The sequence below is a fragment of the Rhodnius prolixus genome, unplaced genomic scaffold (genome assembly GCF_049639745.1).
Source record: "Rhodnius prolixus isolate KJV_2025 unplaced genomic scaffold, Rpr scaffold_1, whole genome shotgun sequence".
NCBI lineage: Eukaryota > Metazoa > Arthropoda > Insecta > Hemiptera > Reduviidae > Rhodnius > Rhodnius prolixus.
The window spans coordinates 15908203-15926014 of NW_027411581.1; the positions used below are offsets into that span (position 1 = coordinate 15908203).

The 17812-nt window shown below is 33.9% G+C and overlaps 1 protein-coding gene across 2 annotated transcripts in view; it reads left to right on the top strand.

The window, feature by feature from the left end:
- The window catches only part of LOC141446861 (monocarboxylate transporter 10), a 443554-nt gene that overhangs the window by 403988 nt on the left and 21754 nt on the right, over positions 1 to 17812 (top strand). The window lies entirely within an intron of this gene.

Below are 17812 nucleotides of genomic sequence, written 5' to 3' on the forward strand. Positions count from 1 at the left end.
GAGCAAAAACGGCTTTTTCAGAAAATATTCTTCTTCTTCTTCTTCTTCTTCTTGTTACCTTTTTTGTAAACAACGTAGCGCCTAAACGCGTGAACCGATTTTCATGAATGAAGTGTCATTCGATTCGGAATTTTATCGAGATGTGCCTTTTGGGGGTCTCGACTCTGTACATTAAATGGGGTAGGGGTTAGCGCCATTTATGTGAGGCTCCCTCCAAAATTATTATTACTAATAACTCTGTAAATCTTAGCTCGATTTTGATAAAATTTGGCAGGATTTAAAATTTGGAGTAATCTCTAATTTACATTCAAAGCTAAAAAATTAAGTTTAAATAGAAAACAAAAATCGTAAGAAATATAAACGAAAAGGGTTCCTGAAATTAACAAGAACCAAGAAAGGTCTTTGATTAGAAAATAATGATAATTTCTGTTTAATCAAATTTGGAGTATTTAATATGTAATAATTACTGTAATGAAAATCTTATAATTAACGCCGATGTATAAAATAAACTGTAAAGCTACTAGATTTGGTCTAGTTTTGATTTAAATATCAGATTCAAAAAATTATTATTTTTATGGTGCCTTCTTAGGGTTTTGTCCTATTTAGTAAATAATTTTAGAAGGAAGGGATTAGCTGAGTGGTTAACGTACTGAATTCCCAATTCCTGATATCTGGAACCGCTGGCCCTTAAATTTTTCACCTCCTAGGCAGCTTCTTACTGGGTTGGATGGTCCTGTTCGGAAGCCGACAGTGCTCTGAAAATAAGCTCCAAGTGTTAATGATCCAAAAGATTTCAAGCCTTAAATAATAAAGGCAAAATAAGCATTAAGCAATCGCAGGAAGTGTACTGGTGAATATGGTAATGATTGGTAGTAATGTTGCATCTTTCTATGCATCGAAGATGATGTGCAAAAAATGGAAATGAAAGATGATTTCCAATGCCGTAAATGATGAAGATCCCCATGGAAGTCCTGGGGTGAAAATTCTGGCTTCCACTTCCTTCAATCCACTAGAACCTGTCGAGCAACAGGTTGCTTCTTCACTAATTGTAAGTTCGTGTAATTTTAAATCAGTTTTCTTTAGCGTATCAAAAAGAACTAGGACATCAGCCTGCAATTCCAGCAGTGTCCCATACATCCAAAATACGCTATTCGTTATCACATATTGCGAGTTAAAAAAGCTTAAAACAAATAAATAATTTCAACAAAATTTCTAATAATTGATATTGATAAAGAAAAAGTTGCCAAAAAAGATAAATAACAAAACAATTTCAAGATTTAATTTCTTCTACTTATCAAGCTTTCAGTTCTATTCCTTTACACTGTTGCACATTCGTGTTTTCGATTTTGGAATCAGTTTCATTGTTCATTGCTCCAATCTAGTTTGTTCACGTTCTATTTATATCAGTATTATTTTCAGTAATTTAATACCTCAGGTCACTATAGTGTGTATGACATACTTTCTACTTTTTTGTAAAGCATCAACTTAAATTATTGTATTTATAAATAATTTATTTTATACAAACATGGCAAGAAAATAATTTACTAATATTTTATAACAGTCTTATTTCTGTTTTGCACGCAAAAGGGAAGGAGAGAATCGAGTGCCCGTCCGCTGATATTAATTTAAACGTTACGACGTGTTCCTTGAATCTTCAGAATTAATGCTAATTCGTAATTTTAGTAGAAAATATATTTAATCTCTATTACAAAGGTGACAAGACAAAACAAAAAATTAAAAATTTTCTCGAGTCCATCAAAGAAATTTGACATACGAGTATTTATTGAAGATTCAGCTACCATTTTGCTTGAAGCCAAATCTTGAGTTTTCAATGAGGAGTTCACTTCGTCCATGTAAACTCGAAAAACCCAGCATAACGATTCACAGAACGGGAAGATGAACGATCATGATTTTCCAATAGAAAACTCACGTTCTAGGAACAATTCTGAATGATACAAAAATGAAATCGTTGAAGAAAAAGCACTAAAGTCGCCAGATACCCAGATTGTTCTATTCAAAACTAAGCAGCTAGTGATTTTTGTATGGTTGTAGGTGTATGGGGGTATAAGAAGAGAAAATGAGCAAATTCTAGGGCAATGGAAATGAAACATGTTAAGAAGAATGTTTTCTGAAGGAGGAAATAGAAAATTAACTTTGGAAAATGGACAGAATTTGAGAATTATAAGAATTTTTTTTTGGAAACAACCAGAAATAGTAGCCATTATAAGGCTAGATCGGCTGAGTAGCTCACGCATTTAGAAAGAAATCAAGAAGACCGACTGCCCAGAGGTGCCATTTTTGGAAAACCATGAGGATTTCCCTAGAAATGAATATACAACCTCGATTAGTATCCTTCGCCGATGAAGCGGAATCGCAGACACCTTGCCGAAAATAATTTGAATTGACTTTCTTCAATTAACTATGAATCGAAAAAGCACCAGTCTCAATGCCGGCATTTATTCGAGATACGGGATTGAGATTAAAATGTAATCATAGAGGAAGTAATATCTGAAGATATCTGAATAGAAATTGTAACAGGAAGTGGTTATTGAAGATTGTTTCCTATCGAAGTTATACAAATTATCTAAACTTTACTCGAAGTAATTTACTCTTATATTAATTAAACGATTGGTTTGTACCAAATTTATAGTCTTACGGCCCTGTTTTCACTCCTCTACTTCTTAAGACAATCAATTATGTTTTCATCTTGTTTTTGTACATTATACAAATTAATTTTGTTATAATTAAATTCCATTAGCCAATTCATTGATTTATTGTTTCATTTGAGTAATTTGGATGATCCACTTTATAAAAGGCTGTTGCGAAACATCCACACTACTCTTTTTTACCACGATCTCAAAATTAGTCAGAAATTTACTGAATTTAAAAACAAAAAATCGAGCGAAATTCACACATTACAGAGGAAGTAATATATATTAGCAACATGAAATTTCAGAGACAGTCCAGCAAGCAAACATGAGTTCGCATTCATCAGTTTACAAAATATTTGTTTCAAACATTAAAAAACTACTTTTTCTCGTTCAACAGATCACAAAAACAATATTCCTGGTGAAAGAATAGTACAAGAAGAGTGAGTTCACTGCTTCCTCTCAGCGGCAGTAAGAGAAAATTCACAGACTTTTAGTGCAAATTGAATTTACGTTCTGCCTTCTGTAATCAGATGTTTTGTTCGTCTTATCCAATGCTAGCAATATCCAATGATAGCACTTTTTTTTTGCCCTTTTCAAAGTAATGTTCATCTTTTTAAGTTACACAATAGTTGTAGAAATTTGCATAATTATCAAGAGAGGAAAATGAAGTGGCAGATCTCTTGGAAACTTATACATTTCTTATTCTTTCTAGAAATATTTTGTGGGTTTGATAAATATTAACGCTAAAAGATCGTGACTGAGCGTTAAGATTTTAATATTTTATTCAACAGTAATCTCTGGGAGCTTTACATTTTTTTTTTGCTGTTGATTCCATTTTGGTCCAATTTCCACCCAACTTCAGCTTTGTAATGTAAAAGGAAACATTGTGCTCGTAAAACTGTTTAAAACCAGTGTGATAATTTGTCGGCCATTGTTTAAAAGTTAGTGCTTCAAGCAGATTATTGATCTCATTTCTGTTCTCTCTCTCAAGAGAAATTAGTTCTCTCTATATATCTACACAGATTGGAGTTAGCCCTTGTTAGGGCACTAGATAGAATTTTTGTAAAAGTCGCTGCATGGCTTCTGTTATCTTTCCAGCTTGATCGTGGAGGACCCCTTTCTCCTTCTTCTCCAAAAGATCAATACATCGCTCATCTATCTTTTAAACACAAAAAATAAAAATAAAAAATAGGTCGCCTCTGAGCGATACAAGCAATTCGGCGAATCTGTCTCTATCCGAAGAATACAGGATCCTAAAACTTCCCAAGTCCATTAAGGAGAAGAGGAGACCACACTTGACTGTCTCACTCGCCTTGGCGTAGCCATTACAGGCGATCTTCCAACTACAGTTCTTCATTTACCCCACACTCAGTCCATAAATAATAACATCAACATAATAATATATTTAGACTGTAATTACTATATCCATGAACAACAATAAATCATCTGACGCCATTATATTATAAGCTGTTATAGATCACTTATTTTATTTTCTAAGCCTTCTGATATTTAATCCATATTTATTTTTATTAAAAACAATAAATTATTAATAATAATATTAGCGTCATAATACATAATAATGCAGAATATTTATCCCAATATACGAAATTACAGGTTAGGTGTGTGTGACAGATAATTTAGTGAAAGGTATCCCCCCTAATATCAAATATGTTAATATCTTAATAAGGGACATGAGCATTCTTGCTCATACCTATCGCTCTCCTCCTCTATCTCTCGCTTGTCTTTGTCTTTATTTAAAGTCAAGAATGCAACGTTATGCTGTGAGTTATGAATGCAGTCATCCTTTAATATTTTTCGTTAATTCTTTGTTTCTTTGCTATAGTTGGTTTTCTTTTTCTTCTCAGATTTAGATAAATACTAGCGTTGATTATAGCATTGTTCTTGGACTACACGTTCTTCAGTTTGAAAAAAAGAAAAACTGTTGCGAACGCTTTGACCACTTCTGGTAACCGTTACTTCCATATTCAAAGTTCTCTTAAATTAGAATTATTCCTAAATTTTTACTTGCTTTCACTATTTCTTCAGTTCAGGACTACAGTGCCACTCTTTTCTTAGAGGGAGTTGAACCTTGTACATCCCAGTTACCCCCAGAAAAGCCACTGTTTAAAAATAGAAGATTGAAGAACAGTAAATAGTGGTGATTAAACTAATTCAAACACTCCCATTGGATTACCAACATCCGGGGTACTCAATACATCAATACATAAAGTAAAACAATATAGTTATAGGAAAATCAAAGATAGGACCACGCATTAAAGCTTAATTCACACGATTAATTGCAACTACTGTACTGCCACATACACTGACTAGACTTCGCAACATTTCGAGCAAAAAATAAAACAACACGAGAATATCCTGGATAACTAAAAAATAAGTATAATAAGCTATAGCATACCACACCGCAAAGCTCAACCATAGTTTTAATAATGATTCTACAGACTAAGAAAGTATCAAAAACAAAATAAATCAAGATGATATTCAAAGATTTCTACCTTTTAATAGTTACAGAACAGGCCCAATATATATATAATCAAGAAGGCAGCGGCAACAGCAGCGATAGCAGCTACCTAATTAACCTCAACATAAATCAAGCACTAAACAAGTAGTTTACACTATCGAATCGAAACGAAGGCACAAAAGTTTTGGCATATAAAGAAAAGCGAGTTACTAAACCCAGTGTTTAAAACAGTGACGTTGCGCTTCCAGTCATTTTAATTCTCCATCCAGATGAACCCAGAGTCAACAAGGGTGCCAACTTCAGACTTGAGGGTTTCTTAGTGAATATATACGAGAGGCTAGGATTTTCCTACGTACATCTGATGAATCCAAAAAACGTAGTATCACTTACGCCAGTTTGTTATTGGTGAGAATTCTGGGAGTTCGAATTAGAATTACAACTTTCATACGAGGTGTCGTGTAACATTTTTTTATTTTAATTGTAAACTCATTCCGATTATGAGCAAGTCGGGAGTGAGTAACTTGCTTGTCTGTTGTCTCATCAGAATCAGATAGTCTCAAACAACCTCTTCGGAAACAGATCTAGAAACAAAACGACTCCTAGATAACAATCAAATAAACCTTCTGTAAGGAAAGGAATGTCAAGAACATGGTGACTGATTTGGGTGGACCCATAATGAGAGGCATTTACTTGTTGTCGATAGGATTTTCGATTATAGAAACTTGAAATGGGTGAGATTAGAATATTTGGATAAACCTTGTAGTTTGATGTCGGTGTCTAGATTCGTTTCATTAATGATATTAGTAATAACAGACTGAATCATTTGTGTAGGAGTTGATTTATTACTGTACATATGTATTTATTTAAAGCACTACGATGCCAGTGTTAATTAAGTCTGTAGATTAACTTGAGAGTATTCAAGACAGCGATTGTCAAGCTAGATTGGGTCTCGTTATTTCCAATCGGTTAGTGAAGAAAACTTGGTTAGCCCGAGTTCTCACGTTATCCGTCTGCGAGGGATATCCTTGTGGATGCCTCTACAGAGTGGGGAGTTCTTAAATGCGGCTTTTTGGTTGATAGCTGATACCTCCCACGCACTGCCCTTCATCTAAGTTCCAGCGAATACTAACTGCCACAAGATTCTCTGCTATTTCACACTTCTGTGGACGCAATTGGAGAATCAGTGTAAATTTTATAGTCAGGGTGTGACTGTGATCCATTAAACTAATTCTAATCTCTCACAAAATGTAAATTTCTCTTTTTCTAAGCAAACTAAATTTGCATTTTTTAATTTTGTGAAGATTAACACGACAGTTAAATTAGTTAATATTGTTTGCTTCAAAGTATCAAATAACTCTCACCGCGCAAAAACAAAACAAATTCATGAACTGAAATTTAAAATTCTATCTTTCTGTTTATGCATATGTGCTTGGAACAATTTAGAATGGCACATATAAACTGACAACTGACAGTTGTTTTAAATATAAGTCAAAACATGTTAAACAAGGTGCCAGTGAAGTGACTTTTGCATAAACTGACTTTGATTAACACGCGGTTAGAACTGAATCACAATGACTGACTTGATCTTGTTTGAAATACTCTCATGACTTCTCGTACTGCAGTCAGTCAATAGAATTTTCATCAAACATTTTTACCCAGCATATTTGATTCGCAATACGAGTTGTGGCTATGAAATAACGAGACTATTGCTGTAAAACATTTTATTTTAAATTTAAACATATTTAGTTATTATCACCTTCAATATACACCCCTCCCCTATCCCTAAAACGCTCCATTGTTCGAAACAGTGCTGGAAGTCTTTTTCTATGAGCTCCTGCATGACGCGTACCGCTTTTTCTTTCACAGCTTCAAAGGATGAAATCGTTCCTTTTAAAGCAGATTTGACTTTGGGGTACAGACAAAAGTCATATGGAGTCAGGTCAGGCGAATAAGGCGGATGAAACGTCTTGACAGTACTTGCAGTGTGAGCCGGCGCGTTGTCTTGATGGAGAACCCATGACCTGTTCTTCCACCAATCGGGTCGTTTTTTCCTTACTCTATCACTGAGTTGAGCAAGCACCTCACGGTAGTAATGTTGATTAATTATAATCGATATTTTCATCCGTTTTGGACGTGAAAAGCCGACTCTTCTCGGCCATCTTGGCAACGCTTGAACCACTCAAAAACTTGCGCACGTGGTAAACATTCATCGCCATAAACTTCTTTTAAAAAAAGGTAAGTTTCAGTAGCGGTTTCACCAAGTTTCATGTGAAATTTCACGACAATTCGTTGCTCTACTACATGTGTAGTATCATGTTTTCGGCAAAACGAAACTAACACCTCTTACACAAACAACGGTTGCGGTCAGACAGATTTCTCTACAAACACGTGAGACGCTGCAATCGAAAGAGAAGGCTTTACGCTGCATAGCTGTAGGTCGTTAGGATTTGGCGCATGCATAGTTCTTCTGTAGCAACATCAGCCACACCTCGTAACATTAGTGAAGGGAAGAGAAATAAATTACGTTCTATGTCTCTTTTCTTCTTTTGTACGATCTATGTTTCCAGGGCTTAACTGTCTAGCAATGAGGTATCGTGAAGCACATACTTTGCTATAAAGATTTTTTCTAATAAATAAAAATTAGCTACTACACGCGGAATTCGAACTGGGAATCCTCCACTTACAAAACCACGTTTCTAAGTGCTAAACCAACACTAGCTGCTCGCAATAACATTATTTAGGTGATAAAACTGTAGAATACGCTGAAACGTCACTTGAAGTAGAAACTGACAACCCTCCTAAAGTCAATTTCCACTAGAAAATAAACCAGCTCAATTTTCTACTCAATGGATTTTTATGAAAAGTTAGTGTAGAAAGTTTAAAGAGATCAGCATCCCTCAATTTTCCAGAAAAGCTGATGATTTACTCTAGTTCTACTCATTAATATTTTAGGAGTAATCATTGTAGCTTGAAATTTTTAAATTTTTTTTCGTGGAAGTAAATTTTAGAATAGTTTTCGGAAGAGGGGATTTTTGAGCTTTCCTCCAGAGTGTCACTTTCACCACCTGCATATTGATGTTACGAATTAAAAGTACTAAAATTGCTAGTTTTTCTGAAAATCCAAAGTATATTAGTTACTTCCAAATGTAAGAATTAGAGAAAGGGAAATCGCGTCAGTGTTTCATGCCAATTTTAGATTTCATACCTTATTCAGATTTTCTTGATTTCCGCTAATATTCTTTTTGAACAATTGGTACGGTCACATTGAGGATGACGAAAATATAAATTCTTGCTAATTAGGAACGTAATTTTTAACAAAATATAATTTAGTAATTGATTACGCAAACTAAATAATCATCAATCATTAAAGATTTATCTATCTGGATTGCCTTTCTTCCTAGCCTTGTCTCTGTCAATGAAAATAATGATCGCAATAGTCATTGAAATGAAATCTTGCAACCAACCCACTTTCCATGAGCCTAATAGCCTAATAAGGCTTTGTTGAGAATTAAGAGGATTGGTGATATTGATTTTCGTTTCATCTTACTCACCTCATACCTCGATCTCCATAGAAAGAGTTAGAGGGAAAAAGCTTTGAAATCATTGTCACCCCATTTCCCCACAATATTGGGGGATTGTTTTGTTGAATGAATCTCTGTCCTGTATCACAATTAGGCTCAATAAAAGCCAGTACCTCTGGTATTGATTTCAATTGATTTGAAAAAAAGAAAAGAATTAAGACTAATTGTCCATAGAATCAGGATGTAAGTTCATTATTTTAAAAAAAGAGCAAATAAGCTGTTTTTATTAGTTGCCAAAAAATGTCTAGTCTTAAATATTATTATATTTTTACATATTGTTTGGAATGCACTACTGGTCATCGAACAATTTCTGACCATTCAGTGTTGTAGTTAGAAATGAAGACATCCGAAAAGAGTGAACATAAACCGAAAATATAACTTGTGAGGATTAGAATGAGATGACCTAAGTTGAGAAGCCAGATAAAAAAAAAAATGAAGAAGACCTTTGGCCCAAGAGCATCCGGAAATACGTAACCAAAATGAAAACAACGGGAGAGGGGACGTCCTCTTAAGAGAATAAGCGGTAGGCCACGGGACTGAAGAATTTTCACAGCGAAATGGTCTAAACCTTTCTAAAGCGTTTGGCTTTGGACATCGTGTAATGAACCAAAATTCAACACCCACTTTGGGACAAAATTTTCCAAACATATTCTTTAGGACAAAAATAGATTGACGGTGGCATAACAAAATCCACCCTAAATGAAGAGGAGATGAAAAATGATGTTACCATCTGTTTAGCTCGATTTTTAGCCACCACTGATTCTAAGGTAAATCATAAATTTTCAAATGGTTTTTGTAGGGAAAAAAAAGTAGATACGAGGGGGTACCCAAAAAAAACCGGAATTATTTTTTAAAAGCTATTTATTTACAAATTTTTTACAGTACAACCTTATCCCCTTCAAAATACTCTCCATTACAACTAATACATTTGTCCCACCGGTGCTTCCACTGTTCGAAACATTTTTTGTAGTCATCTTTAGAAATGGCTGACAGCTCCTTCTTCGTTTTTTTCTTGACCTCTTCAATGTTGTCAAATCGGTGACCTTTCATGCCCTTTTTCATGCGTGGAAATAAGAAAAAGTCGCACGGAGCCAGGTCAGGCGAGTAAGGTGCGTGGGGCAGCGGAACCATGTCATTTTTAGCCAAAAACTGTGTAACAGAGATGGCTGTGTGTGCAGGTGCATTGTCGTGGTGGAAGAACCAGTCTCCTGTTTGCCACAAATCGGGTCTTTTTTGGCGAACACTATTGCGCAATCTTTTCAAAACTTCCAAATACAAGGTTTGATTGACGGTCTGACCTGGGGGGACAAACTCTGAATGGACTACGCCTTTGGCATCAAAAAAGCAAATCAGCATTGTTTTGATGTTTGACTTGACTTGACGACATTTTTTTGGTCGGGGTGAAGATGACGTCTTCCATTGGCTCGACTGTTGCTTTGTTTCTGGGTCATAACCATAGCACCATGACTCATCACCAGTAATGACCTTTGACAGAAAGTCTGGATCAGTTTCAAGCTGTTGTTTCAAAGCACGACATGTTTCAACTCGATGTTCTTTTTGATTGTCAGTCAGAACTCGAGGAACAAACTTGGCAGCAACCCTTTTCATCCCCAAATCTTCCGTTAAAATTCGCTGAACCGAGCTCCAAGATAACCCACTACTCTCTGACAGTTGATCAATTGTCTGTCGTCGGTCTGTGAACACCAGCTCTCGAATTTTTTCAACATTTTCGTCGATTCGGGCAGTTGATGGACGTCCAGAACGAGGTTTGTCATCAATCGACATGTCGCCATTTTTAAACCGAGTAAACCACTCGTATACTTGAGTTTTTCCCATAGCGTCATCTTTGTAAGCTGTTTTCAACATTAAAACACTTTCAGCAGCATTTTTGCCGAGTAGAAAACAAAATTTCAGAGCTGCACGTTGTTCACTTAAACTTGCCATCATAAAAAACGAAAAAAGAACAAAACAGCGCTGGTAAAAACAATCACTGCAGATGAACAGAACAAGCCAGGCAGACAACACAGGCAGGACTGAACTGGCAAGGAATTGCGCTATATACGTCTAGCGGCAGAAATGCGTACTACATAAGCTCCATGCGCGGCAACGCAATTCCGGTTATTTTTGGGTACCCCCTCGTAAATAACAATAAGTATCAAAATTTTGGTCATTAATGAAAGGTTTCTTTAAAAAAGTGAAATATTTTTCTGTTTTTCTAACCTTGGTGATTCGGGTAAGGATTTGTTGGTAGTTATCAGTTTATTATTTTCCAGCCAACAGTCTCAGTAGTTCTACTATTCTTTATCAACCATTATATTCTGTTATTATAAAAGAAGCTTTTGAAATTACAATAAAAATTCCCCGTCATGCGCTAGTTCTGTTTTTATGTCGCTCTCACTACTTCTAATGAAAGCATGTAGAAATGTTCCAGAAAAAATATATATTATGAATTTGAAATACATGACTTAAACCCGGTATTTTACCTTCCATCTTTTTTATACGACATTTGATCCAAGTAATGCTATACTTCTGCAGCAGCATACAGCATCACATACATATTTACAGATATATATATTCATTATCATCACTTCTGTGCAAAACCAGTACTCTAGGCGAGAGGTAAAGTGTTAAACTATACTTCTCAAGTTTCTATTTTTAATTTTATTTTTTTCTAACACCTACACCAAGATTTATAAAGTATTTCCTGTTTACTTTTTATTCAATTAAAAATTATAAATAATTAACTTTATAACCTGAGATTTTTTTTTATTGTTTGTTACAGGTAGGTGTCTCACATCTTTGCAATAATGTACAGGTATTGTGGCTTAAATTGATTTTCTCTTTTCAAAATTTACACTTTACACTTTGATTGGCAAGCGTGATCAATCTCATGTAGAAAAAAAAAAAAATCTAAATTTCTTTTATTTCAAAGACTTGAAACACAAACTGATAGATATTCTTCAATATTCGAAATAGTTTGACTAAACGTTTAATTTTACGCTTGGGCTCCCATAAATTTAAATAATGCTACCAATTTTGTTCAAGTTAAGAACTTCGTGCATTTTACCTTAATGCCACAGGTGTAGTGCATCAGGGCAAGCGCATTGGAACTGAAAATGTTAGTTGACTGAAACAGTGGTACTAACACGAGGTAGTCAAGAAACCTCATTGACTGGATTGACGTTCACATCTCTCTTGTATTTGTGTAGAGTAGTTTTAGATGGATTACAATGTAGTTTTAGATTTAGATTAGGCATTATATTTTCATTTTCATTGTTAAGCTATGGTTTTCAAGGTTCTTTTGATGCCAACCTCAATTTGTTTATTCAATTTTTGTAGCTTTACTTTTTGGAGTGTTACCCCGATTGTATTGTGGGCCGAATATATTATATTTGTTGCTTATAACGCTATAAAAAAAATAGCTTCAATTTGAAAATAAATCTGTCGCTGTAATTATGTTTTTTAATGTAGCTAAACATAATTGCAATTTGATATTGCATTATTACTTGTAAAACCGTTGGACTTACCTGGAATAAAATAAAAATTCTGCTCATCGCTAATTTAGTGTGTAGCATCATGGATGTTCTTTTTCCATCACACCTTGTCCTCGAGTGAGCAGCTTAAGTTGTTTTTCTTTAAGTTTTTCGTCCAGTTGGTTCGAAACTGCTTTGAATCTTAGTGTATGTGCCAAGCCCCTAGGATCCTTTCGTAATTGTTTTTTCTTATGTTAGGAATGCGGACTTATTGAGTCATTAAACAGCTCGTAGCTGAGTCTTTCTGTAAACGATTAATGATATAGCCCTTAGTAAAGACCCATAATCATACTTATATTAAGTTCTATCAAGATTTAGTCAGCTTAATGTTCGGAATCGCTCGTAGTGCTGCACCCTGATTAGTCTTTTTTTAAATTTTAAATTCTTCGACATTGGCGTCTAGTATCTCGATGCCAGTCTCCGGACAGTGTTTTGTTTGCAGTCAGCACTATTCAATACCGGATAGTAGGTTGTTGAAGCTCCTAGCTTGAAGAAAATCTAAGTACATCCATTCGGTAGTTCCACTTAGGATTCACTGTACTAACCTCTTAGCTAAATTCTTCTCTAATAAGATGACGAACTGTCGTCCGGATTACTTCATTGAATGTGCCCGATTTCATAGGAAAACAAAGTGAGTGAGTCCAAGTTATTGCTGTCGGTATGCTGTAGCAAATAGTTGCTACTCAACTATTTCTGATTGCCTTATCTATGTTAAGTGAGGGGTTACTGTCAGTGAATAAGTTGTTTATGAAGTTAGGATGGTCGAAGGATATGTTTACTCTCAAAAAGTAAACTATTTTAGAAACCAACATATGAGCCAAGCCAATAAGTTAACTAACTAATCTGTAGCTTTATTTGTTATAGACTAGACCTTTAATAACAATTAAATTTTAAGTAAAATTTTATAATTGCAACACATTTTATTAAATTTACTACTAACATGTTGACTTAGTAAACTTAAAATGGTGATCTATAGTTTATTCCAAAATTTAATTATTATTGCTGTATATTTAAATTTAGGAGTGTGTTTTATAGATATAAGTGGAATTTGTTTGTAATGAAAGTGAATCAATAATTTGAATCGTTCGCATAAAGTTTAACGTTTAAATTCTAAATGAGTTAAAACTTTAGTTTGCTTTTTACTGTCAATATAAGAAACTGGTGATGTCCAAGCACAAAATCATCCTCTTAAGTTTATTAAAGTTCAAATGTAAACTTTCTAACCCTTAGAGGTTAAAATAAAATACTTGTTTTTTATAGCTGTTCTTGCTAATTTTACTTAACTAAATTCTGCTTGTGTTTTTTTATGTTAAAATAAAAACAAAATGGCAGCTTTTTGTATTTTGTTTAATATTTATTAGCGCAAAGTAATATAAGTTCCAGTTTTATTTTCTCCTTAAGAGCAACAACGCATTCTGTATTGAAAGTATCTTCATTTCTGCACATCTCTGTTACAAAATAAAACATGGGCCTGATTCAGATTCCAAAACCTTAATATGAAATGCAAAAAAGATAAGTGCTACTACTACTCTGAAGGAGAAACACTTCTTGGATTACTGTTGACACATTTCATTTGATAATAGCTGGTAGTGTAGATAACTGTGTGTGAAAATGCAATGACTAATGCACAAAGTAAATTTCATATCTTACTTTCCTACTCGATGAATTCCAAATAAAATAACAACTTACATTATTATTAATAGACAGTCCTCGATAATCTTTCTGGAATTTCAAAAGGCTGCGGTGATCAAAAGTTAGAGATATAGTCACCCTAGATATAGTTCTGGTTTTGCGAGTGTATCATAAACATTTGCGTTAATACTCCAAGATATTACTTCTCGGGATACCGGGTAGTAACGTATTTCGCTGGAACTATTTAAAGCCTAATTTCGCCATAACGTAAGAGGTTAAAAGGTAAGAGGCTTCTTACTAGCTTCAAACCTTGGCATGCCTGGGCACCTTGTATAATTAGTATATTAGTATATTAGTCTACCGAGTAATAGGGTACTTAAGTATTTCTTTTTTAGTTGACTCCACATCCTCTAGAGATCACAAGTTCTCTCTTGCATCTTAAAATTCATTAACTCATCCCAGAGTAATTCATAATTAATTCGAGAGTTGTCAACATCTAGAACAAGCAGGCAGCTTGATAGACTATCAAAAACCTAGGAAGTCTGCTTAGAATGGCTAATGAAGAGACTGTATAGAAATCAAAACAAAGTATTGTCGTCTGAGTGGCTACACATTTTGAAAATAGTGGTCATGCACCGACTTCACGGGACCCGGTATTTTTTTTTTTTTCTGCAGAGGAGCCTTCAAAGAATGGACAGTGGCAGGAGTAATGGGTGGAAACCCTAGGCCAGTGGTAAACAAAAATGTTTGCTATTATCGCATGTTTAAACTAACTACAGTATAACTCCATTGAAATCGGGAATTCGGTCAGAAAGATCATTAAATGTCGCTGCATGTCCTGCAGAGTTGGTATGTCTCAGAGTTCTTTCTTTGAAGAAGGAAAACCCATACTTCACACTGAATAGACTCCTAGGAGTAATTTAACAGATAGGACTGGATGAGTTCTCTGTTAGACTAGATGATGCCACAACAGACTGGCTCGCGGTGCTCCATGCAATATAATCTAATCCGATTCTTCTTGTCTGAAGTACCTAGATTTTTAAAGGAACTTTCCACTTTAAAAGAATACTATTTTGGCTAAAAAGATAAGCACCCATCCATTTGTGAATTCCTGGAGAATGTATCATGTAGCCGCGATACGTACTTTGCCTGAACACCAAGTACATCTGGTAAATCGTTCTTGCTTCTAGATGTAGTCATAAAATTGCAACTCTACATTGTATACGTACAAATACTTCAGATTATTGTCCAATGATAATACTGTTTTATATTTAATAGTATACAAGACCCTAAAACTTAATTATGTAACATAAAATGCATATATAATTAAATATGTTCCACTAGATTGCACTACCTACACACGAGAATTAACTACCTGCAACTGGCAAGGAAGCAATAAAATTAACGGAGACCTGTTTGTTTATCATTACAGATTATTGTCTCCGACCTACTGTTTACAGTAAACTGTGACATTCAATTCGCTAATTTTATGTCCAAGACAGCAAATAATTCTCTAAGATTATCACCTAGCTCAATGAATACTAGCGCATGCTTAATATTTTTTAAGTTATTATCTAAATTACTTTTCTGCCTCTCTAACTGGTTTCGTATTTTTCTTCTGTCCTCAAGGTTTGCTTCGTTAAGCTTGTATAGCAGAGACTTTGGCTACTAGTTTTTAAATTACTAATCGCTCAAATTTATCCACCATACCAATTAAATGAGAGAAGTTCGTCTGAAGTATTGACTATTTTATCAACACTTAAGCGATGTAGTGTTTGATAGATGTGATAGAATCAGTCAAGGATAAAATCGTTCAGAAATTTCCTGAAGCATTAAGGCTCTCTCAATTCAAAACTAATAAGGTTATACGGCAAAAGATTGTCATCACTTCAATTTCACTTTCAGTTCATTCTTGGTGAAATTTGTGTTTAAGTTAAGTAAGTAAGTAGGTAATCGCCTATTTTTTCAGGCGAGGCTTAACGTCCAACTACCAATAAGGTGTCGTGGACGGAGATGACTAGCAAAAACATAGTTGACTGTAAATTTCTTTTATTAACAATTAAATAAAATCCAAGGCCTAAGACCGGGAATCGAACCCAGTACCACAATACATATTAGCTTTACAGGTCTCGCCTCTAACCGCTCGGCTACCGTGGCATCTTAAATTTGAGTTTATTACAGAGATGGAAGAAGCCATGGAGAAACTGACGGCAGTATTTTCATAGTTTTTGTTTGCTGATTTATTCATCAATAAAACAACAATTATTGCCGATTTCAATCTTACTTTTTATTTACTCTTGTTAAATTTTCGACCTAAGCTCATCTCCAGAGCTCTGAAACATTTTTTGTGTTTCACATAATTTCAGATGACAGATAATATAGTTTAGAAAAAAATACCTGAATTTAATTAATTGTTACAAGGTAAAAAAATGTATTTCACAGTTTAAAAAATGACCTAGCCTCTAGGTCGAAAACGCGGCAAAAATAAAAACAAACTAAGAATGAGATGGCTATAATTTTTCTTCTTTTCGACTAGTGAGCCTTCTGTACTACTAGAATCTCTTGAAACCTGAGATTTGAGATCAAGCTTTGATGATTACAACGTGATCATAATTGATAACTACTACGATATAGTATGCCATTTATTTGGATTACTCGTATATTGTGCATCGTCGAAATGTTATGAACTTTGCACTTTTGAATCACACAACCATTACATCCTTATATCCTATTTTATCTAGAAAAAGGGACTAATTTATTGATAATTTGTCAGTTATAATTTAACGATTTTAAGTTATAAATTACAAAAAAAAAGTTGCTTATAAAAGAAATCATTCCAAGAATTTCCTAATAGATTCTTGAGATTCCTAAGAATACATAGGGTTAAAAGATAACAATGCGTGTGGAATAAGTGCTCTATCTTCTTCTTAGCGACCAAAAATGATAGCAATGCAAGATTTCCTCCCAAATAAGGTTCAGTTATTTCCAACATTTAAAGAATCTGGAGATATTACTTTGGCCACTTTTGGGTGATTCGTCCAATTATTAAAACGATATGTGTTGTCAAAATTGCACAATAATAACAATAATATAAATATCAAGGATTTATTATTTGCATAAGTCCTTTTTAAAAACACATTGCACTTTGTAACATCATAATTTTGATTGGCGACATTTCAGATTCAAAAAAAAAAAAGAAAAAGAAAAAAAGAGATCCCATTTGATTTACATTTATTTTTTATTTTCAGAACTGCTTATCAGTCATTCAAAATCAGAACAAGTTTTATATCAAAATAACAAAAAAATATCTTCACCAGTTGGTGATTTCATAACCTGAGTGATAAAAATGAAAAAATATAATATTAATAGAATTTAGAAATGTAAAAAAAGCAAAGTCTTACCTTTACATTCACCGCAATAAAATGTTAATGAGATTTGCAAGGTTTTCTTATTTTTTCATTCCGTCAAAAATAAAATAAAATACAAATTAAGTTGCAAATATTATAAGAACAAATAATAATAATAATATTTGGCATGATATGTTGCAAAATAATCTTTTGTCGGTCATAAAAAGAGATATTTTATTATTTCAGTTCAAATAAAATAATAATAACTCATTTTAAGTAAAAAGTTTTCGATACAATAATATTTATTCTACAAAAAAAGGTGTATAACTTAATTAATATTTTTTAAATGAAGTTGATAATTTATTTTAAAATCCCTCCATGATTGTGGTCATTCAGTAAAACTAACTTCGTTTTTTCTCAACATTTACCACTGCCTTCAAAGCCTTAGATGTCTCCAATTAATGGAGTTATTAAAACAGAATTAATTCTATTCTAAAACCTGAAGAAATTTATGACTAGAAAACTTGTTGAGTCATTTGATCATCCGTTGAAGCGGAGATTTTTATAACTTCCAAAGTCGTACTTCTGT